The sequence below is a fragment of the Melozone crissalis genome, unplaced genomic scaffold (genome assembly GCF_028551555.1).
Source record: "Melozone crissalis strain CALT ecotype California unplaced genomic scaffold, PUWL_Pcris_2 ptg000027l_1, whole genome shotgun sequence".
NCBI lineage: Eukaryota > Metazoa > Chordata > Aves > Passeriformes > Passerellidae > Melozone > Melozone crissalis.
Window position 1 is genome coordinate 19,858,979 of NW_026535805.1, and position 24,116 is coordinate 19,883,094.

At 36.6% G+C, this 24,116-nt stretch overlaps 1 protein-coding gene across 1 annotated transcript in view; it reads right to left on the reverse strand.

Moving 5' to 3' along the window:
- Positions 1-24,116, reverse strand: part of PRKN (parkin RBR E3 ubiquitin protein ligase) — a 675,053-nt gene that overhangs the window by 349,157 nt on the left and 301,780 nt on the right.

Sequence of the window (24,116 nt, forward strand, 5' to 3'; positions counted from 1 at the left end):
GCACATGTGGTTTTAGGTACAAAAAAAATTCTGACAATTGTAAGCATTGCTGTTCAGCAATGAGTAAAGATGTCAAGGAATTACTGCAAAAGCAGAGACAAAATTTAGTGCTTTTCTTAGTTCTAAAAGTGAGCAGTTTTATGGTCACCTTCTACTGCAGTGAATACCTTTAGATCATTTTCTTGCCTAAAGGCATAGGTCCCATGAAATTGTGAACATTCTATTTAACACTATAAATGTCTTCCTTTTGGCAGTGTATCTGATAGATTGTTATTCAGAGAAGGGAGCAGGCATCACTCTTACATACTCTGTCATATTCTTCACTCCCGTTATCGCTTTTGTGTCACACAACATCATAAAAAGCGCACAAGGGAAGAAAAGGTTCAAAGAAACATGGTCAATGTTAGCTCCTTTTTATAAAACTCAAGAATAAAATGCTCAAATTTTTCAAAACACCCCCAAACTTTCTTTGATATTCTACTAAAAGTATTTCTCTGTAAACTCTGTCATTTCAAACAAACCAGGGGTTTACATACCCCTAACTGCTGATGATGACTGAACTGTCTTCTATATGGTCAAGTAACCAACATAAGTAAGATCAAAATCATACACAAACTATCAGGGGAAGGCAGTCTGAAAAAGGCCTAGAAGAGACTTTACCCTTTTGATATATATTCTCAAGTCCAGTTTACTCCACTGTCAGAAAAACCCACTAGTCTTGGCTAAGTACCACCGAGATAGGCTGCACCCTTGGCTGGTGTACAACAGAGACACATAAAAACACACCTTCCTTCCCTTGCTTCTCATTCCGTGCTGGTTAAGTTGGAAAAAATAAGGAAACTCAAGAAGATTTCTTATTCCCAGTTCTTAATAAGCTACAAAAGAACAGGAGAGCCTGATGGTACTGTTCCCCTCAATTGTCCACACAGGTTTATTTAGGATTGATAAGCAAAGCCATTTATGGATATGTTTTATTGAAGGTGTAGTTTTCATTTTTTTAAATTATCAGTAAACTTTAATCTCATTTCAACTATATCATCATAATTATCCCCATGAAAGAGAGAAAACTTCAATGCTACTGCGGCACATCCCTGTGATAATGATTAATTTGCTTTTGAAACCGAAAAATTGAGTAGATATTCAGTAGATCTAGGGACAGATTGAAGGAGACTCACTTCAGAACAGCTGTGGAATCAAATATTTCTTCTGGGATGTTCTGGAAAAGTCTGAGCTTAGCTCTGCCCAGAGATATTTTCAGGTTCCCACATCTCAGAACAACTACAGGCAGTAGTTTTCCAAGCCATGGAAATACCTCTGTGACAATAAAGAGATCTAAAACATCACTGTTCACATATGGAACAGGCACTGCTTTTAATGTTACATAAGTAAAAACCATTAGAACTACACTGGCTAACTACTATGAGGAAGGTTGTAGAGCCAAAGAACAATTCTTCAAGACTTAGTCCTAAATGACTTTGTGATAGACTGGTGAATGCATTACATGCACAAGCCTGCTCCACTTTCTCCTGTGAGCAAACACTATTTTGACTGTCTCTGCTCACTGGAAGATATGTTGCACAAAATAATGGCAGTTCCCCCATGCACCTCACCAAATACTACCAAGAACCTCAAATCAGGTACTGAGCCTGGTAAGCATCACCTAGGACCATTTAATTGGTGACTGCTACTCAGCATGGCTTAGCTTTGCTAAGCAAACATTGACACCTAAACAGTTGTTAAGATCAAAGGGAGAAAGTTATTACCCAAATATCAAATATTTGCAATAGAGTTTGGTTTATGATAAAAAACTACATAAATAAAACAAAAGCATTCCTATAGCTACCTGCATTTCAAACAAGCAAATTCTTCTGTCTCCTCTATGGTTGGAATTCATCTGGAACTGTTATAATACTCATAGATGAGAAGTTAACCTTAGGCTCTGCTCCTGTCATCAGTGCTATATCCTTTCAAGATACTCTCCTTTCAAGAATATTTTTCTCCTACTTGAGATTGCAATTAAAATCAAACCATTTCTCTTGGATATCCTGTGATTCTTAAACACGATGCTTGATCATGATATCATTGATGTAAACATGATTCCCAAGGGCAGCTGACTTCCCTGAACTGAAAAATGCAGCTTCCCCTGGGCACAGATAAGTGGATCCCCTCCTAGGCAAACAAGGGATAAATACAGCTCTCACACCTCAGTGGTTAAGGACAAATAAACAGTTAACTCATTTTAAAGAGAAAAGATTTATGCATAGTATTAAATCGGCATTTAAACTGAATAAGGTAGATCCTTAAGTCTGTTTCAATGTTAAAAGAAATACATGAATCACTACAAGCAGCATAATAATGCAACTGATTAGTTGCTAATGTTCTATCAAGATTCAGCAGAAAAGTATTCAAGGTTATTAAGTGACAGTGGATTTGAAGTTCCTTAGCACAGATTTTAGGAATAGTTCAATGCAATTATTAAATATGTTGATCACTTCAATAATTTACATACAAAAATTAATACAAATCTCTAAAAAGCATAATCACTACACTCAGACAGCATTTCCTCACCATAAAAAAATCCCCACAAACTTAAAGTAAGTTTTCCTGTTAGAAAGAGAAGACCCTGTGAAAAACTCAGTAACTCATCTCAGACCTAAACATTCAAAATGGAATCAGAAAAATCAGCAAGAATGAAAAAAGAAGCATGCCACCAATAACAGCATACTTCAACTACATTTCTACAGAAATTTTCCCAACCCTTCCACTTTCAAATTTGCAGAATCCCTGTTGTTAAACATTCCAGAGATGGCAATTCATAGTCAAAAGTGTGGACTTCAAAAGAAATGCCTTTATGGGATGTAAGGAGAAAAACTGATATTCCAAGAGAGATCAAATGGTACATAGTAAACCTTGCTAAAAAAATGCCAGTAACTAAATGACCTCAAAGATAAGTTGAAGGAACTTCTGATGCAAAGAAAGGCAGTAAAGTGCTAATATATTAAATTTAAATGTCTGTAAGTACTATGTACTTAATTTGGCAAGAAACAAAAGCAGCATGAAAATATAGAAGAATTATGAGCATTTTTCCAATATCTGCTTTCTGACTGAATCCCTTTGCCCTTCTCAAAATGCCTCTGGCTAAGAAGATCTGTTATTCATAATAGAAGCTCTTTAGGATGAGTATCTTTTGTCAACTCAGTGCTTGGGCTTGGTGAAAACATCAACTTTGACCTGTGTGAAGGATGGAGAATGGAAGGAGTGAACTTCTAAAATGATTATTACATTTCTGAGATGAGTAGCATTCAGGGGCAGAAGTGCTACCCTTCTGCATTTTTAAAGACTTGCTTTTCTTTTCAAGTATAACACTTGCAATCTCAATGTGTCCAAGTGACTGAAAGATGCATATTTTAGAGAAAGGAGTGTCAGTATCTTTTACAATACCTCCTTTTAATTCTTGGTTGACTTTAATTGAGCTCATATAAGAAAAAGATTAAAAATACACAGTTCCACTTCTTTGTTTCAGAACTTATATTCACCATGCCTTTTATTCAGTTGAATATATCAAAACCAATATGTTGCATAATTATTTGAGCAGAAAGCCTTTGATAAGGAAAGTGTTTGAGTGTAGCAGGATTATGTAACAGGAAGTATGCATACTACTCATGAATCTTTACAAGATCCAGCATTTCAGTTTGGACCAAGTCACTTAAAACCAAGGTTAAGAAACATAAAAATGCATCTAAAACTCATCATAAATAATTTTCACGAGATGTTTTTAGGAATAGAAAATAGTAACAAACTATTGTCATCCTACCCAAATCTCTTTTTTATCCGCATTCTTAAAAAAAATAAAAAAAGAGCAAAAATCAAGCTGAAACCAAATCTGTTGATGTATTTATTACCCTTGCAAAGGAAAAATATTCCCATCTTTCATTTTCCACAATTCATTGGAACAGCGGGAGTATTGTTCAATTTTTTTTTTCCATTGGACAGTTATAGAACCATTCAGTTTTATTCAGACATTTGATGTGATAGAACCAAGATTATTGATGATTGAAAAAAAGCTTGCCTTTCTATTTTCCATACTAAAACTCTGTCAAGTTATTGATTTGTTTTAAAATCTAAAGAGAGGAGAAAGATATATTTAAGATTAAAATAACTGGCATGATAGGTTATTAACTGTACAAGTTTTTAATGACATCTGGTCTCTCTGAATAGAGCATGAAACTATAGTTTCTAGGTATTTTCTGTATAAGGAAAACAATAGGAAATGTAGCACCTATCATGCAATTTTCTTTTCTTGTCTACTAGAAACAACACAGTGGAAAAATAGAACACAAGTGCCTTGGGAATCCCTTAGCTGCTGCTGCCCACACAATACTACTTCAACCACGCAGGAAAATACTCTGTGGGAAAATGACTTTTCACGTTTTTATCAGCAACAATTCTTATTTGCTTTGCTCATCTAAAGGCAACCTCACAACAAACATGCTTTGTTTCTCTGCAAGTGGAGACTCGAGCTCAAACAATTCTGTCCCTAATTCTGCTGTCTTTCCTTCAAGTAGCAGTACTTCCATGACACAAATGCAGAACAACCCAGTTCTTCTATCACCCATTTTCTCAAGGTATAGACAAAGAAGTAAAGGCTGCAGGGCATTGTGTGTCCTTATAGTTGATCTTTGTCTGGAATGTTACACTGTAGTCAAATCAAAGGTCCTATAGACAGCCAATCCCCAAAAATACCTAACTAATAGGTCACAGATACTGCAGCATGAGGCATGTAAAAATACAGTAAGATAGTTTAAATAAATAACTTTTCAATCAGAACAGCCATGCTTTCATATAAAATAATATGAAAGCTTTACACATTCCTTTCTCTGAAAGAATGCAAACTCTCCCCTTCTCCTCTCCTAACGTTTTTCATCCACACATTTATCCAATGCAATCTCTGATCAGCACTAACTTTTGGGATGAACCAAGACTGCAGGTGTCAGGATGATGAAATTACTTAGCCCAGACTCCAGAGCCCAACCCAAATAGGGTTGAATGCGTTCACCAGCATGTATGAAACAGATTCTTTTGGAAAAATTCCTCCGAATTACTTGAGCCACAGAAAAATTCTCAGTTTCAGAGTAGCTTCTTACAACATATGTTGTATATACAATTATATGTTATAACCATCGTAGCCTGAACACTAGCGCTGATTCCTAGGACTTTCCCTTCAGCCTCTTTTAAAGTAGAATCCAACTGTCTAAATTTGTTATCAAGTGTTTCCTGTAGAGAATAAACCCTTTACTTTGAGCTTAATTTCCTCTGGCAATCAGATTTGAATTTTTATGTGAACAAAAACCATGAAAAGGGCTCAAGGAGGAAGAGACTAAGAATACTACATGATAGCAAATCCTCAGGCTGTGCTTCTTATGGCACAAAAAGTTGCTTTCAATTACAGGTTTGAGTGATTTGTTTATCTTCCAACCATGTTAGCAAGCACTTAGGGTAAAGACAGTGATCAAAGCTTCAAAATAACTACAGAAAAAAAAAAAAAAGCCTAAGAAGTACAAGAAACAGGACTCCTATACTTGAACTATAAATATTGCACAGGTGACATTTGATTGTAAAGTCTCACCAAGAAGCTTCAGAAGCCCACAGAGTTAATAAATCATAACGCCTCAGTAATCCATAATCCACATAATTTCTTTAATTGACTATTACTTTTTCTTGGATATTCTATATGACAGGAGTAATTCCATAGTCTAGTCTGTTAATACCAATGGTTCTTCTGCAACATATACAGTAGATTCCCAAACCATTTGTTATATCACATCCATCTGACCATGCTACCACGGGAAAATTTAAATTTTATCCATGCCTTGATATCAAAGGAACTGGATAGGTTCAAAGCTTCAAAAAAAGGTATTTTGAACCCAATAGGCATTTTTAAAATGACTGTTATTTTTGGGTTTAGGTTTCCAGCCTTTAACTAATATCACCTCTGTCCTAGAGCCTCACATCCATCCATTAAACATATAGATGATCTACAAGTCTCTAACACAGCTGAAAGACAGTACTAAGACACCTTTCATTTAGCACTATGGCTGCCTCAGGGGGAGCATCAGTATTTAAGTGATGGCACTGGGCAGACAGAATTAGGCTGTAATACTACAGGAGTGGCTCTTTACTTCATCTCTGTGTCTTCAGCTTTGAAAAATTGGACAGTTTGTTCTGTCATCTTCCCAAAGCCTGCCATAGATCAGGCCATGAATGAGAATGAACCAGCCCACACTGCCCAGTTACAATGGAAACAGTAAGGGCAGGAGAGGGAGGAAAGGGCAGAAATATTATTCTCTCCCTCTGTACATGGCATATTTGCCTTCTCAGAATATTAAAAAATGCTTGGCACCTCCTGCATATTCTTTGAACAGACACTGGGGAATTTTCAGTTCTATTTGCCACCCAGAACTTTGTGGCTTTTCTTCTGATGCATGTTCTTCATCATGACATTACATTATTAGCTAAACTACAGTTATGCTGTCCTTAAGTCTTAACTGAGTTCTACTGTAATTTTTGGGTTAATATTCTCCTAATATTCTCCTTTCTACAGAAATGCTAAGGAGCAGGTCTTGTTTCCTACCAACAAAGGTAATGTCTAACCCACATAGAACAAGACACATTAAATAATAATATTTGAGAAAATTCTGAAAAGCTTTTCCAATAGTTATTTTTTCAGGTTTGTTCAATTGACAGAGTTGATGGGGTTACAATTAATTTCAGTAAATTTTGAATTCTTTCCTTTCCCATGGTTTCCTAGTTTAAATATTTTATTCTACATGGACTGAGAAGACAGATGGAATATTTGTGTGGTAGCACACAAACTGAGACTTAAAACAAAAAGTAATCAAAATACTCTGTACAATAGCCAAAATATATGATATACCGAAAAAGGAGCAATTATGCCAAATATAATCACATGAATACACTTATGCTAATAGTTGACTCATATTGCCATCTTCCAAAAGGGAAGAGGACTATGCATATGTTTAGCTAATTCTATTCATTTCAGCTGAGTAAAACCTATATATAACCCTACACAAGGAACAACAATTTCTTCCACTTCTGTGGAAAGAGAAAAAGAGGTTTTATTGGCAAGATAAGTATTTTAGTCAGTATTTAAAATAGCAAAATTTGAACTGTAATATCTAGCATAAACACCTCACAAACTTAAGAAATACAAATACATGTCCAGTGTTTAACATGACTCACACATTACAAAATCCAAACGTACACACTGTTGCTCTGGAGATGAATAAATCCCTAACTAATAAAATGGCACTATAGTCTAAACTCTTGAAAAGCTTTCCCCAGAGGATCTTACAGGCTACTAGAAGGTCTTGAAAGTTACAGAGAGCTGCTGGAAATGTAGTGGATAGAAGGGACAAACAAACAAAAAGCTCACAAAAAGAATCCCACCAAAATTCACTGTTCTCTTTGGCTAATCTTGTACTGCAAAATCTCTAAAGTCTCTGCAGCAAACTGACAGTTTTCTGGCATTTAGTTTTATGCCATCATCACCCTTTTTTCAAATATATTTCCTATATGCAATATACACAGATAAGCTAGATGCAATGTATATGCAAGATGAGCTAGAAAACATAAGTCACAGTGGGAAATTAATTAGCTCCTGTATAATCTTGTTGGAAAAAAAAAATCTATGTTTGCATACTGTTACCTATAATTTCTAGCATAAGAAATCTGAAAAATGCAGTAAATAAAGTTAAACAATCATTTAACAGAAAAGCCATATATCATGTACATACCAGTAGAGAAGAAGCCATTTCTCAGTAGATGACAGCATAGTGTCACATTTGAAAAGGTATTTTGCACTACTAAGGCCAGAAAGATGTGGACATTCTTTCTTTAAGATAATTTAATGCATAAATATATTATCTAGTGTAGATGGCTGTTTGCATAACTTTAGTATAATGCTGATTAAGTCCTGATAGACTGTTTTTACTAATGTGACTTAATTTGCTTTTTCTAACAAACCATTATCTATTTACATTGTCCTTACTGTAAAAAACAAGCACAAAAAACCCCTATTTTTTTTTCTAAATTAAAAAATCCAGAAGATAATAAAGCTATATCTACCCTAGCAAACAGCTTGCTGTTAAAGACTATCCAAGGGCATTTTAGAGTGATTGAACAGAGTCATGCATACAGTCTCAGGGTTAGCAAGGTCCCTGACACGTTTTAGATGGTGCCAACCAGCACCTGGCCCAGGCAGAGCTAAGGAGCAGGCACACCCAGGCAGGTCTGGGGCCTCCATCCCTGTTTTAGGGACTGAGAAAATGTACTAACTATAGATAAGCTATGGCCTTCAGGCTTGAGGAATTTTCCCAGCAATATTTGACCTTGTAGACCTCCGAGGAGCACTAAATGGGGCATGGTTTTGCATATCTGTCTACTTCTGGAAACACATTATCTTCCTAACTGCTGCTAATTCCCAGTCCTATTTCCTCTAGTCTTCTGACTAGCCAGGCAATTGATGGCTGGAGCATTTTACCCTTCTCCATTGCAAAACAGTTTCTTCTCCACAATTCTTTTAAACAGATTTCTACCCACAGAAATAGCATGTAAATATATACTTAGTCAAATGAACTTAATAGAAATTCATGACCTCACTCCAAAAGAACAGTGATTTAGTTTGAAAATGTGAACTAAAAACCAGTTTACACAATAGCAGAATCTTTAAAATAGCATAAACAACTATTGAATGATTTCCCCAAACAATAAACATTAAGTTCTGCATTTGACATTTCAAAAACTATTTTTATTGTAAGATCCGTTTTATAAACTACAATGGTCAAAGTTGAAAATTACCTCAAAAATCTATTTAAGAAAAACAAAAGAAAAGAATTCCCACAACTTTTGTATGTACTTATTACTAAACATTTTTACTTCAATTTTATGTAAGCAAAAGGGATAATTTGAGCTATACCAAAACCATTGTCTTACAATGGTATACTAGAAAAAGAAAAAAGACACATTACCAAAGACATTAACAAAAACAATTGTCTACATGCATTGTCTTAGTCACAGAATTTCAAACACACTCTGTTGAATCCCCAGGGCTGCGAATACATGGGTTTCAAGCTGACCCTGACTTACAGGTGTGTGGTGGCAGAGCCAGACACAGAAATTCTGACTGGTTTCACTCTACTTCCAAGGTACGGCTTGCAGAGGTAGCTGAGCCAACAGCACAAATTTGGTTTCACAATGTTGTGCTCATGCAAACATAACAAGTCTATTATAACATTTATGACATCTTTTTTCAGACTCCAAAATTCTCCCTTAGATGGCATAAGCAATTAATCAGCCAGCACCCACCAAACACTGCCCTCTGCTTACCCCTGCCTTCACAGTTTCCTTACTACTGTTCTTTCTGTACAGACATTATCTCATTTAATACCAGCAAGCTCACAACTTGGAAACAAACTTTCCATCATGCAGTCTACATATTCATGAATATGTAGTAGAGAGGTAGGAAGACCTTGGACAAGTACATCACATAAAATAATCCCTTTGGGGCAATTAGTAGTCAAAATGAGAATTACAATGGTCTGTAAAACATACACTTCATTCTAATGTTCAGACCTGCAATTATAAAAAACTGTGTCCTTTAAATTTCAGAGAGAAGGTATATCTAGATATCAGGTATAGTTTTGCCTTGTTTGCTTCACCTGTTTACAGTTTTAACTACTCATTTAACCACTATCATGCTATGATCCAGTCTGAGGAAATAAACCTCACCACTTAAACAGGCTCTACCATAGAAAAGATGGTCCAGACCATACAATGATTAGCAGTCTGCCAGTCACTTTTGTTCCAATCCATAATAGAATCTGCCTCAGCAACACCTTGGAAAACACACACATTAATACAGAAAGTAGAAAACCTGTATTTAGCTCTTTCCTGAGCACACAGAGCTCTTTATTCAGCTCCAAGCATGGTGGGTGTGCACATGCATTCCTACAGGCAAAAATACCTAGCTCATGTGCTCAATATTTTATCCAGCCTGACACACCAAATGCTTAATTAGTGCTGAACTCAGAGACTGGAACACAGGACAGTACAGCCCAGGCACAATGCACTCAAGATTATCACCTGCAAAAGAAGCTAAGCCCTAAAGAAGATGCCCTGTGTGCTGCCCCCATTGGTGATTCTGGTGTATTTCAGACAAAAAGCACTGCTCTCAGTCACAAGCCAGTAGTCATGGTGCTAACAGTGATTTTGCAGTAACTTAACAGTTAAAGCACCTTTTTCTCCATGGACCATATGACACAAACACCAAACTTGTATCCAAAGACCACCCTCAGTAGAAATTAATTCCAAAGAAGCAGACACTCCCTCCAAACTAAATTTGTTCAGATCTCTGCATGGACTGATGTGGGCTGTGGCTTAATCTTGTTGAGAGCTGGGAGACCAGCAACACTGAGTGCAATTTTTCCAATGGGTGTTTCCCTCGCTCTTGAACTTAATTAGAGAGAAAAGAAATCCATGGACAATTGGATACCACAGATGTAACATACCAATGTTTTCATGAAACTGAAAGAGTTCTAGCTGTGTAATTCTCATCCATCTATAAGCCTGAACCAGGCTGTAACTGTGATTACCCACAGACACCCTAAAACATCATGGTCCAAAACTGGGCAGGCAGCAAGTCAATCCTAATGCTATGAAAAACAATCTAACCTTCTCTAGATGCATGAAAAATAAGCAAAAAACTAACACGGAACAATAAATGTTGTTGCTACACTATGCCATCTCCTAGGTAACCCACACTGTTCATTCTGATCTTTTCCCAGTCACAGAAGCTTTATCAAAACCAAGTTAAGAAACAGGCCTTCAAGGTAGCTCTGCTCATGGCAGGAAGTTGGAACTAGACCATCTTTAAGACCCCTTCCAACCCAAACCATTCTATAAGTCATTCAAAGTATATTCTAAGATACTAGCTAAAATATTCAAAATTAACTCAGTATCTGATGTATATTACATTTTTATAATCTCTAAATAAAAAAATTAACAGAGAAAATAGTGTTACTTTAAATACAGCTGTAATGTTATGTTAATGTATGTGGTTTATTTGATTTTCAGAGTTTTCAACCTTGCAAGTTTTATCACTTTAACTTGTGGATGATTTTTTGGGATGGTTGGTTAGGGTTTTATTTGTGGAGTGAGGGGAGAAGATAATATGGATGAAATGTTTTCCATCATAGCTCTTCTCTTGTTCACATACTTTGCAGTATATATATTACTATATATTTTCCAGGAGTACTTATGACTTTTACAGTTACTTAGAAAACAAAATACTTTAAATCGAAGTTTAAATAAACTGTACAAATTTATTAGGTCAGGTTTCTTTGAGCTAAAAAAAAAGTTAAAAGATTCTCACAGAATACAAATGCTCCAGCAAAACCTGTAAATTACAAGAATTAAGTTATCACAACAAATCCTTATTGACAAGTAAGTGATCCTGCAAGCAATGCACTACTGCCTACCAGTATTTAAGAATAAGCTTCCAGAAATCAATTTGTTAGTGGGTGCCACCTCTAACACACATAAAAGTCATAGCACCTTTGATAGCTATCTCCACAGCAAATTTCATTACTTTTCCCCATTTAAAAACTCAAATTAATGTGGGGCTAATATTTTTGTTTGTAAAGAATGAGATATACATAATTACAGCTCCTCCTAATAGCACTGTAACAGCGATGTTTGGTGGAAAGTTACTTAGTAATTAGTCCATAAGCCCTAGAAATATCCATTTCTTCTGTGCAGCAGATGACTATAGAACAGTCTGATAGAACTTGAAGAATTCTGTGCCATTTCTGGTGTTGCAATGGTGGGGCAGCAGGAGAATGAAGCAGGTTTATGCACCAAAGGGAAGGGAAATACTTTTCACTAGAACATTCTTTCCCTCATTTCCTGGCATCAGTTAAACCACCTGTAGCTTCTAAGAACAATTAATAAACACATTTAGTTTGCCCACATATATTTAGGTGCCATAGTGGAAAAACTCATACATTTCATTTTGGAATACCCCAAACATTTAACAAAGTCCCAAAGAGCTGCCACAATGTACAGTACAACCAAACAGGAGATATAAGTACCATGAAACACAGTATTTCACAGCTATTTGAAAGCGAACTGTTACAATTCTTACTGTCAAAATTGTGGATAACATGTTCTTAAAAAGCTCTTGGGTTTTTTTAACCACATGTTTCTAACCATTCATTGTAGCATAGCAAGGGAAATATGTTGTCATCTTATTGCAAAAGTTCCATACCTTCTTGGTGATTTCTCATGGTCAGTTCCTCACACCACTAACTCCTTCTTCTTCACAGCCAACAAACTCCATCTCTCCCCTCAACCAGCTCACCCACTCTTTTGTAGTACCCTTATTCTTATTGGACACAGCTGTGGCCTGTTAAGGGCAGGCCTGTTCCTAATCTTTGGTGATTAGTGCAGCTGCAACTCCTCAGGTGTGAAATTACCTTCTGCACTATCTTTATTTTCTTACATTCTACCCCCCACAGAAATACTTCACTTCTGAGCATCTTCCTAGAAAAGAGGCCAAAATACTGAGTATTTCTAATGACAATTGCAAGACTTTCATTGCAGGTTTTTTATGTATTTATCCAGTCAATTATTCACACATTCAGATTGATGTCTCAAATGGGGCAGAGGCTTAAAACCTAGAGCATTGTTAACCTCAGCAGAGTATTTGTATATTTAAAGCTGGGTATATATAGTCTAAGTATCTTTCTGAGTTAGGCCATTAAGGCAGAAGATAGAATCCAGAAAACATTTGTTATTACAATGTAAGCCTTCTATACTCAAAATAACATAAATTTTCCTTATACTTGACTTCTCTGAGCTAGAAATACATATTGCAAACTGAATACAACCCCTTAGGCCTTGCTCCAGGTAGCTATACTATGAGAATTCAGGCATTTCTGACAGCAGCTATTTGATAATTACCCATCACATTAGCATGAACCATGAGAGACAGAGCCCATAATGTGTTGCAGCAGTTCCAATACGAATTACCTTGCAGCCCCTGGTGAGAGAAGCTCACAAGTAATGCCATTGACTGCATTATCTCACACCATCACATCCTATAAACAGTGCATGCCTATTCTAAACTCAGTTCTGATTTGTAAAAGATCAGCTAATTTCACAAGGTGCATGCACAGAAGCAGACAACACAAATTCTAATTTACAAACGGGTCCTAAATTAGTTACAGGCACAATTTCTTAGGAACAGCTAGACCAAAAATATAGTAGACAATTGTTAATCAAAATCTAATGCCTTCACATTTTAGAATCCCAGACTAGAACATTAAGCATGAAAACTATAGGTGGGAAACAGATTTAATGCCAAGGTAAATTTTACGGCAGCTTTCAGATCTAACAGAATGTCTCACACAGTGTGTCAGCCAGCAAATTGACACAGTTATTAAAAAATCAGTAACAGTACTTGCCACGTGTGAATGAAGAAATTGTGTTCTTGCATTGTAAATGCTGCCTGACATTTGAGGAGAGAATCCTCTGTAACCATACTGTACCCTAACAAAATCACCCTCATCTGATTAGATTGCTGATCTATGATTGCAGGAACATGTTGCATGCTTGAATGGAAATCCAAGGCTTCAATCATCAGCAATGAATTTGCAACAGCTGCAGACAGTAACATGCTGTTTAAATGTCATGTGCAGGGAGCAACAAAAGATTCAGTCAAAGTGTTACTGAAATCCACTGAATTACAAAAAAAACCATCCCTGAACACGTTAGACACATTGACAGAGTACATGCAAAAATATGTATCAAAAAAAGCTTCATTTGAAAGAAAATGTGGGTCTGATTTGTGAAACAAGTGACAGAGCAAATATGATAGAGTTTGGATCTAACTCTACCGAGTCTTGTTGACTTCCTTTCTTTGGTTTTCATATAATTCTGTTTTGTCCATAGTTTTCAATTACTGCTTCCCAATTTGTTCAGGTCCCCAAATACCTCACCCGTTTCCTAAAACTTGAATAGAAAAAATGCACGAATGGTATAATGGCCTCCAAATAACACATGGAAACAACATGGTCAACATTTAACAAAAATAGAATAACTGTAACACTGCTCTCACCACTAGGCTCAAGACCATATAATGGCAACAAGACATGCCAGTGACAGTCTCTCACACCTCCTTCCCATGGCAGCAAAATGCAACACACTGAATTCGGATTCCACCCACCTATTGTGTTCATGCTAGGTGTAGCTAAGACTTGGGATGGATGGATGAATGTAAATTGAAAAGAAATCACATGGATTATAAGAAATATATTGGTCATATTTATCCTATCTCAATCTGATGATAACCATCTTCCATAAGAGAACTTCTGGTTACACAAATTTCGCCACATGAAATCATAGAGCAGTCCATTCAGCCTAAGATCTTGTCTTTAGTAGGAAGTTAACAGTAGATGTCTAGAATATGTGGTAAAAACAACAAAAAATTGAAAATAGTACTTGCCAAAGACTTGCTCCTAATCTCCAGCAATTTGTTGTTCAGAGATTTCATAAACCAGAAGGAGTCTTTTCACATTTAATAGTTCTCAATGGATTTTTCTTCCATTAGTTTGTCATTTTTGAACACATAGCAACTTCCACACTATATCCTGCTAGTGTGAGCTGAAGTTTAATTATGTAATGGACAAAGAGGAATCTCCCTGAGGTTGATTTGAACATTACAATAACAGGAAAAGAACACTGCATCAGGCAGAAATAGGATGCTATAATCATACCATATTAAGTTTTTACAACAGCCAACACAGCATCAGTACAGAATAGTAAGTTCCTTGCTGCAGTGCATCGTCAGCATGTTTTTCAGGCATTTCTAGAAGTAAAATATCTTTAAAACATTAAAGGTGAATTTATGTTCCGTTTTGGTTTGCAAATACAAAATCTACCTTCCAGCACAGTCAAAGGGATTATTTCAAGAATGATCCAGGATTTGGTCAGATGAACACAAGCTGTGTTCTGCTCACTGTCTCACGGAGGATAAAGAAATGATAATTTATAAAAATTAACTTCTCTTTCAGTGAAACCAGGGGCATCAAACAAATTGAAGGAAAGCTGTTGGTTTGTTAGTACACAGTTATCAGTCTTTCCAATGGTTTCGGATTCCTACTACAGGACAAATTTTCCTACTACATGACAAATTTTCACCTCACCTGGAACTGCCTCTCATCAAATGATGAAGCCTCTACACTATCTGAAGAATTTTTCAAGAGCTCTATCATTGATGAAAATGCCAAGCTCTGTTCAAAACAACTGCTTATTTTTAAAAGGCAGTTGTGAAGGGCAATGAGAACCTAGCAGCTGAGCACAATCACATAAATTGCTCACATAAGACAGAATAAAACACTGAAAGCATGTTTAATGCTCATGTTTTCAAGCTAAGGTTTCCTGGAATGGAACTACAGATGCAAAAACAAAACAAGCAACAAGGATAGTGGTGGTGGTGGTGTTTTTCTCTATTTGACAGTGTTAACAACTGAAGAATGACATCCAAAAGAGCAAAGGATTTGTTTGAAAAAAACCATAATTTTCAACATTTTTTGTTCCATCTTTTACAAAATTATGGCATTTCCACACATGCAAATAAAAATGATGGTATCAATACAGGAAAGATGAGCTAAATTTCCTGAGACCATTCAGCACGGAGCAAAAATAACTGAGTTCCTTTGAGTTTGCCAGAATGTGTATGAAAATTTCAGCACAGAAAAAATATTAGCAATTTTTAAGCTAATAATGGGTTTTAATACAGACACAAACTGTGGCACACAAAAAAATCAGTCAATTTACTGTAGAAATATTGTGTTTACACTGATGAGGAGTGAATAAGTATCACTTTTTTTTAAAAAAAGAGGACAGATCTTAATTATAAAAGCTTTAACTTATATTTCAAGATAAATTATTTAGCTTCTGTCCCTGTATAAAATTAATTCTATTTTATAATTCAGTTTTTCACCTATCATTGATTTTTCTGAACTGAGAAGTAGAATAATAGAATTTCTTTATAAAGGAAAAATTGATCTACTCCAGAATGAAGTTACTTTAAGAACAACTGTAAAAAAAATCTAGTTATGGTTTCCTAAAGAAGAATCCGAGAAGAAATGTAGAGCTGACATAATTTGAAGCAAGAATGGAAAGAACCTCAAAACATATTAAAAAACAATGTTTTGTTTAAAATGTTTAAGTATCACAGTATTACCATGTTTAAATACCATGGTAAATCACCTACTGTGTGTCTTTCTTCACAATCAAGCATTTGAAGTAAATATTTTTAATCTCTCTTTGCTATTAAGTATATCAATTTAAAGGCCTAACCAAAATCAGGAAAATACAAGCACAGAACTTTGACAGGTTATTCCAAAGTCCCAAGGTGTTGATCTCAGTACTATTAATCTCTTTTTTACTCCTCAGAAAATGCACTAATGGCCAAAAGACCCACCCACATTCAGAGAGGGTTTAAACTACAGAGGTTTACAGGAACCCAACCACATCATGTCACCATTTAGGGCAACTTTATATGAGGTAATCCAGGCAATTATCAGCATGGAAACCTGACACCAGCCTTACATACAATACATAGCTAATATGGTGCATGATTAATAAAAGATGAATCAGTAATTAAAGCCAATAAATCTGGATTATGGTAACCTGACTCTGTCAAACTAACCTGACACTTATATGAGATTACAAATTTAGCAGAACGTCATAATAGTGACATGGGAATTTACCCAGATTTATATGTAGCATTAGATACAGCACTGACATTTTGATTAAGAAACTAGAACACTATGGGACCAATGTTAGAGACATTTAACTGATATGTTTCAAAATGTAATTTCCCACAGTGAAACATCCAATGTCTGGTTTTCAAGGTGACTTGCAGTGATTATCTCCTAGCCCTATGCTATTCAAAACATTTCTTAATGATCTGCATGAAGGCATAAAGTAATTATTCATAAATATTACAAATGGCCCAAAATCTGAGGGAATGGGAGCAATGAAACCTAAAAGTCACTGACAAAGCCACATAAACAGCTCATCTGAGATCAAAAACATGATTTGGCATTTTAGAACAGCCAGAAATCAAGTCACACCCTTAGAAATAAGGGACGTTCTGTCCAGTGAGGCAGCAACTTGAAAAGACTGAGATTTTTGGTAGATGATCAGCCAAACTGGAAACCTCAGGATGACATAGTAGTTAAATTAGTCTCATTAAACAGCTGAATATCAACACACGTAAGCAGAGCGTATCACTCTTGTGGTTTGCACCAGTGGCATCACTACTACTGTGCCATGGTTTTATTTCATTTGGTGAATGGATAGGTTTGTGAAGATAAACAGCTTTAAAAATTATTAAATAAAAAAAAATCTGAAATTATTTGCTTGCCCTCCTTGTTTCACAAAATATAAAAGAAAAACTACAACAAGGGGTCTGGTCTTCTTGCTACTTGCATTTTTGCTTTAATCCTTTCACTTGCCACAGTACTGAGCATAAAATAATAAAACAGTTCTTAAATAGTAAAAGCAATGGTCAGAGAATCTGGTAAATATGAAAGTGTCTCAAATTTGTCTTGTACAGTATTAGAATAATTATCCTCTTAAGAGAGTATCTCTCATATATGGAAAACTATGAGGAGTCAAGGACTATTTTTGTCTTCACTAGTAATGCTCCAGCCACCCTACCCAAATCACAGAAGGCAAAGCTAAGGATTGGGAGAACGAAGAACTACCCACTGAGGGATATCAGATTTGAGACCATCTAAGGAACCTGAAGTTGCACAAGTCCATGGGACCTGATGAGATGCATCCATGGGTCCTCAGGTGAATGAAGATTCTAAGCCATTATTCATCTTATTTGAGAAGTCATGGTAGTCCGGTGAAGCTCTTACTGACTGGACAAGGGTAACTACAACCTCCATTTTTAAAAAGAAAAAAATGAACTGCAGGCTAGTCAGTCACACCTCTGCCCCCAGCAGGGTTAGGGAGTGGATCTTCCTGGAAACTATACTAAGGCACATGGAAAATAAGGTGATGATGACAGTCAACATGCCTACACCAAGGGAAAATTGTGCCTGACAAATTTGGTGGCCTTCTGTGAAGAGGCCACAGTGGTGGCAGGTGAGGGAGGAGTAACTGATGTCAGCTATGAGGACCTGTGCAGAACATTTGATGCTGTCACACACAACATCTGTGTCTCTTTACTAGAGAGGCATGGATTTGATGGATGGACCACTCAGTGGATAAGGAATTAGCTGGATGGTTGCACTCAAAGAATTGTGTTTGATGTCTCAATTCCCAAGTGGAGATCAGCAATGAGTGGCTTTCCTCACAGCTTGGCACTGGGACTGGCACTATTTAACATCTTTACTGGCAACATGGACAGTGGGATTGAGCACACCTTTGGCAAGCTTGCTGGTGACACCAAATTGTGCGACCCTGTTGACAGGCTGGAGGAAAGGGATGCCATCCAGAGGGGACACATGAGGCTTGAGAAAGGGGGCCCATGCACACCCCATGAAGTTCAACAAAGCCAGGTGCAAGATCCTACACTTTGCAATCCCAAATACAAGCACAGGCTGGGAGAAGAATGGATTGAGAACAGCCCTGGTGAGGACTTGGCAGATGAGAATATAACCAGGCAGTGTGTGCTCACAATCCAGAAAGCCAGCTGTATCCTGGGCTGCATCCAAAGCAGCATGGCAAATAGGCCAAAAAAGAAGCTTTTCCCCCTCTACTCTGTCTTCATGATACCCCACTCAGAGCACTGCACAGGACCCCAGAACAGGAAGGTTGCGGATTGTTGGAGCAGATCCAGAGCAATGATCAGTACCTGGAGCACCCCTCCCATGAAGACAAACTAAGAAACTGGGGGTTGTTCAGCCTGGAGAAGACTCTGAGGTGACATTAGAGCAGCCTTCCAGTTCCTGAAGGGGGCCTACAAGAAGGGTGAAAAGGGACTTTGCACAAGGGAATGTAGTGACAGAACACATAAACTGAGAGGACATAGGTTTAGATTAGAAATTAGGAACAAATTCTTCACTGTGAGGGTGGTGAGGAACTGGCACAGGTAGCCCCAAGAATCTGTGGATACTCCATCCCTGGAAGTGTTCAAGGCCAGCGTGGATGAGGCTCTGAGCCATTTGGTCCGGTGGAAGGTGTCCCTGCCCACGGTGAGGGGGTTGGAACAAGATGAACAGTGCCTTCCAACCAATGCCATACTAGAATTCTATGAAGACTGGATAAAGAAGGTGTCCCAATGGCTGAGGGAACTGAGATTGTTTAGCCTGAAGAAAGGGCTTGGGGTAACTGTGTTCTCTCTACAATTCCCTGTAAGGATGTTGAAGCCAGGTGGGGGTCAGCCTCTTCTCCTAGGCAGCTGGTGACAGGACAAGGGAACACAGCCTCAAGCTGTGCCAGAGGCAGCTCAAGTCGACATGGGGAAGAATTCCTTCACAGAAGGGGTTGCTAAGCATTGGAGCAGATTGTTGTGGCACTTAGTGCTATGGCCTAGTTGACAAGGCAGTGATTGTTCAAAGGTTAGACTGAAGACTTGCAAGTCTTTTCGAACTGAAATCATTCTGTGGTAAGAATCCTTGCATCAATTTAATATTTCTGAAGTAAGACTATCTGGTATTTTAATTAGCACTCCTACTCCATCATACTCATTGTGATTTTTTTTAATAGCATATATTATCTGGACCACACTCTTCTGCATAAGGCAAACTAACATGGATGGCACTGAAATCAATTGAAAATGCAAAGTCAAGAGGCTTCTTGATATAAAGAAACATTACAGAATTTTAAAAATTATTCATAGTAATATTATGACATTGAAAATATTATAATGGCTCCAGGGATGGACAGACATAGTACCTTTAACAATAATCATTGTACACAAAGAAAATCAATAAATGTATCAGATCTTTCCTATAATATCAAAGTCCTTTACTGCATTCATATTTTGATAACATCATTAAATTTACTACTTTGCTTGTGATACCTTAACTGATACAGGATTTATTTCTGTTCTCTACTAAAACAGAGGTCTGAGCTAATCAAAGCAAAATCAGATGAAAAATGAAACATATTTCATCTGAACAGTGATGTTTGAAAAGAATAGCTTTAGACACTTGAAAGAAAAAAATCATTTGGTAAGCTGTATATTTAAAGCATACAAGCTGAACACTATTCCCTTGATTTATTAGTCCAAACTATTTCAGATGAGCTCAGGTTCCCTGTGGAACAGACTATGAAAGGAACACATAATATTGCTGTTCTCAGTGCCAAACCTAATGACAATAAACAAGCAAGGAAGAAAAAATGGGAGAAATGTTTAAAAATTTAAATATAGTAAATATTAAATTACAAGACTCAAAAATCAGAGAATAAGAATAATAATAAGAAACTCTACATAATTATAATAGTACAGTAAGAAAATATAATGATAATATATATAATTATAATATATAAAATTATAATAATATAATAAGAAAATCTGCATAATTAAACCAAACATGCTTCCTATGGCAATCTTTTTGCTCTCAAACATACCCTACAACAGTGAGACTATTGTATAGTCGAATTGAACCATTTAAAATTACATATAATGGCCAATACTAAACATTAAAAAAAAAGTGACCAAACTTGCAATATAAATCTTTGCCTTGGGCTTACTATAGAGTTTGAGATGACTGTAGAGTTTGATAAGAAGGGTGTGCTGATATTTAAGAAAATCCAGAAGTTCACAGAAATCCTGGTGCTTGTTTTAGAAATGGTTTGTTGAATCCTAGCATGTTTCAATAACTGGAGCAGAGATAAAAATGCTATTCAGTTATGATGACAGCTGATGCCATCTTCAGAAACAAAGAATTCAAGGTAACAGTGGTGATATATATCAAATGAGAAGAGAAGTACATTTCTATTTCTATTACAGAGATTTTCATTTTTCCTATTCCCAATAGCTTAAGCCATATCTGACCTATAATCCTCTTTAACCCTTTCATTATTTCTGAGATTTTCAAGTCTACAGCAACTCTTTTTTGCACATCAAATAAGAATCCCAAGAACTCATGCACAACATCAATACTTTTTCCACAGGTTTCTAAAGTTCAAAAAGGTTTGCCTTACATTGTGCCCTGGGGACATGGAAATGTCTTTCAGAAACTGATGCATATTCACTGGACTGAGGAACTAATGTGGAGCTGATTCCTATGAAACCACCATTTTAGTGGTTTATGGTGGCATTAATCTCTGTCTCACCATAAAAAGACACATTATTTCTGTGGTTCTTGATGACTTTTAAAAAGCACGAGCCTACATGAGGAAGCAAATGTAATAGCATTTTTACATACAGGAGTAGAAAAAGTCCTTAATCAAAAATTTACTTCAATGGATGATGAACAGAAAATATTCTGTCTGAGAGACAAAGAACTGTAAAAGTCTAACAAGAACACTCCTTCAGTAATATTTCATTTGAATAAGAAAAGGCAAAATAAATAGCTTAGTCTTACATGTATTCTGGTCACTTGTGAAGATGAGCATGAATCCTCCAAAATGATATCAAATACACTTGGGACCAGTTTTCGTGGTGGTCTAGGCAGTGCTAGGTTAACAGTTGGACTTGATTATCTTAAAGAATTTTTCCAACCTAAATCATTCTGTTCTAGGCAGTAACAAAAACACTCATATAAGAAGAGCATCTGTAGGTTCATAGAACCACACCTGTTTCCAAGCACACCTGCACAGCTACATACAGTGTTTCTGGCTGGACGTGTTTGAGGCAGATACCAAAAGTACAAGGTTCTCTTTCATTTAATGAATGGTCCTAATTTGTGAAACTGTTTGAAAGATTGATTTCAATCCACATTTAAAACAGCTAAAGTTCACTCTTTCATTTTTGAATTACTATAGTTAAAGTTTGTTATAAAAGTGGCTTTTCTACAATTGCAGCAACATAAGTTTTCACAGGAACTTCATCTTTTTGAAGCTGCAGAAGTTCAGACTGATTCTGATAGACTGTAATTAACGTGAAAAACCCCACAGTGACCTCTGCTTGGGAGCACATTGGAGCACATATCAAATCACAGTGCACTTAACATTAAGATAATCATGATATCTTCTACAAATCATTAGAAATTTTATTTAACTGAAATGAAATTTTATTGTCATTATTTTCTCATATAGTCAATTATTTTATTTACATTTTTGCAACCAAAAGAATTAAAGTCTGTCGTTCTGTCAAGAGACTAATTTCATACCAAAATACATTCAAACTAGTATTTTGGGGGAAAACACATTACCTTGTGGTTTTTTATGTTGCAAATTGGTGCTTACAAAAATTGAAAATTGACAAAAAAATCAATTCTTAACTGAAACATGTCTTGGGAGAGAAATAATGGAGTAATTTTTCCCCCTTTTGTTGATAACTCACAACCAACAACCTTAAAGCTTCTTCATTGCATATCATGGTAAAGATGCACATACACTGTGCAGCTATTTAAGAGACATAACTCCACAAATGCAAAAATAAGTACTTAATGATAAAACGTGACCCCATATTCCAAAGATTGTAACAGGCAAGAAAAGCCTAGAGGTTTTAACCCATGATTTAGTTAAGGTTATTTTTATTCTGTTCCAATCAGTTAGTCTGTTTTATCAGAGCAGAAAAGAACACCAAATCCTTGGAAACACTTCGGCATCTCTATTATTTCTCACTTGGAGCAAGACACAAACCAGAAATCTTAGTGATTTAAGCCTTTGAAATGGGAGATTTCCCAGAAAGTAAAGATGTGTTTTCACAGTGATTGAGGCCAAAGAAAAGCAAACCATCCCAAAACACAAGAAAGACATCTTCCAGCAACCAGAGGTTCTGAACAAGCCATCAATTCAAATATCTGATTCAGGGTTACCTACCTACTGGATAGTTAGGTAAAAGAAGAAGTTAAATGCACTCAAGTGCTTAGTTGTTCTTGACTAGATTGATATTGCTGGAAATTCTGGTTGAAAAATCATAAAAATTAGGAGTGTTCTTGCACCTCAGTTTGCTTCAGTTCTAACACTGTTGGATAGAGTGGTTTGTAGGTGATAAAGGGAAAATGTGGCAGTTTGGAAATAAAAGAACAGCACATTCCTCCAGTAACAGACTCACGCCTGTAGTCCAGGTTGTCTCAAACTGCATTAGCAACATGTCTGTCTAATATAGGATGTCTTCTGAAATTTGTTCAGTGATGCCTTACTGAAAGATAACACTGATCCTTGGCTCTGCTAAGTATGTGACTTGCCAGAGGAATTGACAGCAACTGGAGTCATGGGGCTTAGTTGACTGGGTATTGGTTGTTTGCCACAGCATTTGATTTTAGTGTTATGATCAGTGGGTTTTTTTTCTTCTCTCTCCACAAAGATGGCATTTTGTTTCATTTTCTGCTTTTAAAAAATAAGAACTGATTCAATGGGGGAACAGGTTGTAGTTCAGGAGGCAGGGTTGCCAAAAGTGTCATTATTTCACTACCTTTTTCACAAATACGCTGGATAACAAAAGCTGTAAGTTGGCAGCTGCAAGTCAGTCAGGTATATTCTGCCAACAGGTGACAAAACTGGGAATTTTACTGCCAAGAGAAGAGCATTTGAATGTCTAACACCTGCCACTTTCAAGATCATGGTCTTTGTGGGTCCGTTCCAGCCCAGGACACTGTGATTCCTGGGTGGCTCAAACACTGCTACAGCAAGGTGCACACCAAGAAGCAGAAGATCAAAGGCTGTCAGACCTCAGTTTCTCTTGGCTGCACATGGACTCAGCCACAAATCCCATGCTATTAAAAAACCATTTGGTATCTAAAGTTAGATAAAAATATTTTCTGGCACCATCTATGGCCAAGCAGGAGACACCTATGGAGCTGTAAGGACATGCCACTTCGCAACTGTCTTGTTCGGGAAGACAAGGAGAAGGTTACACCAGAGCAGGTGAGCACCTCTGGAAAAAGCTGTTTGTGTAG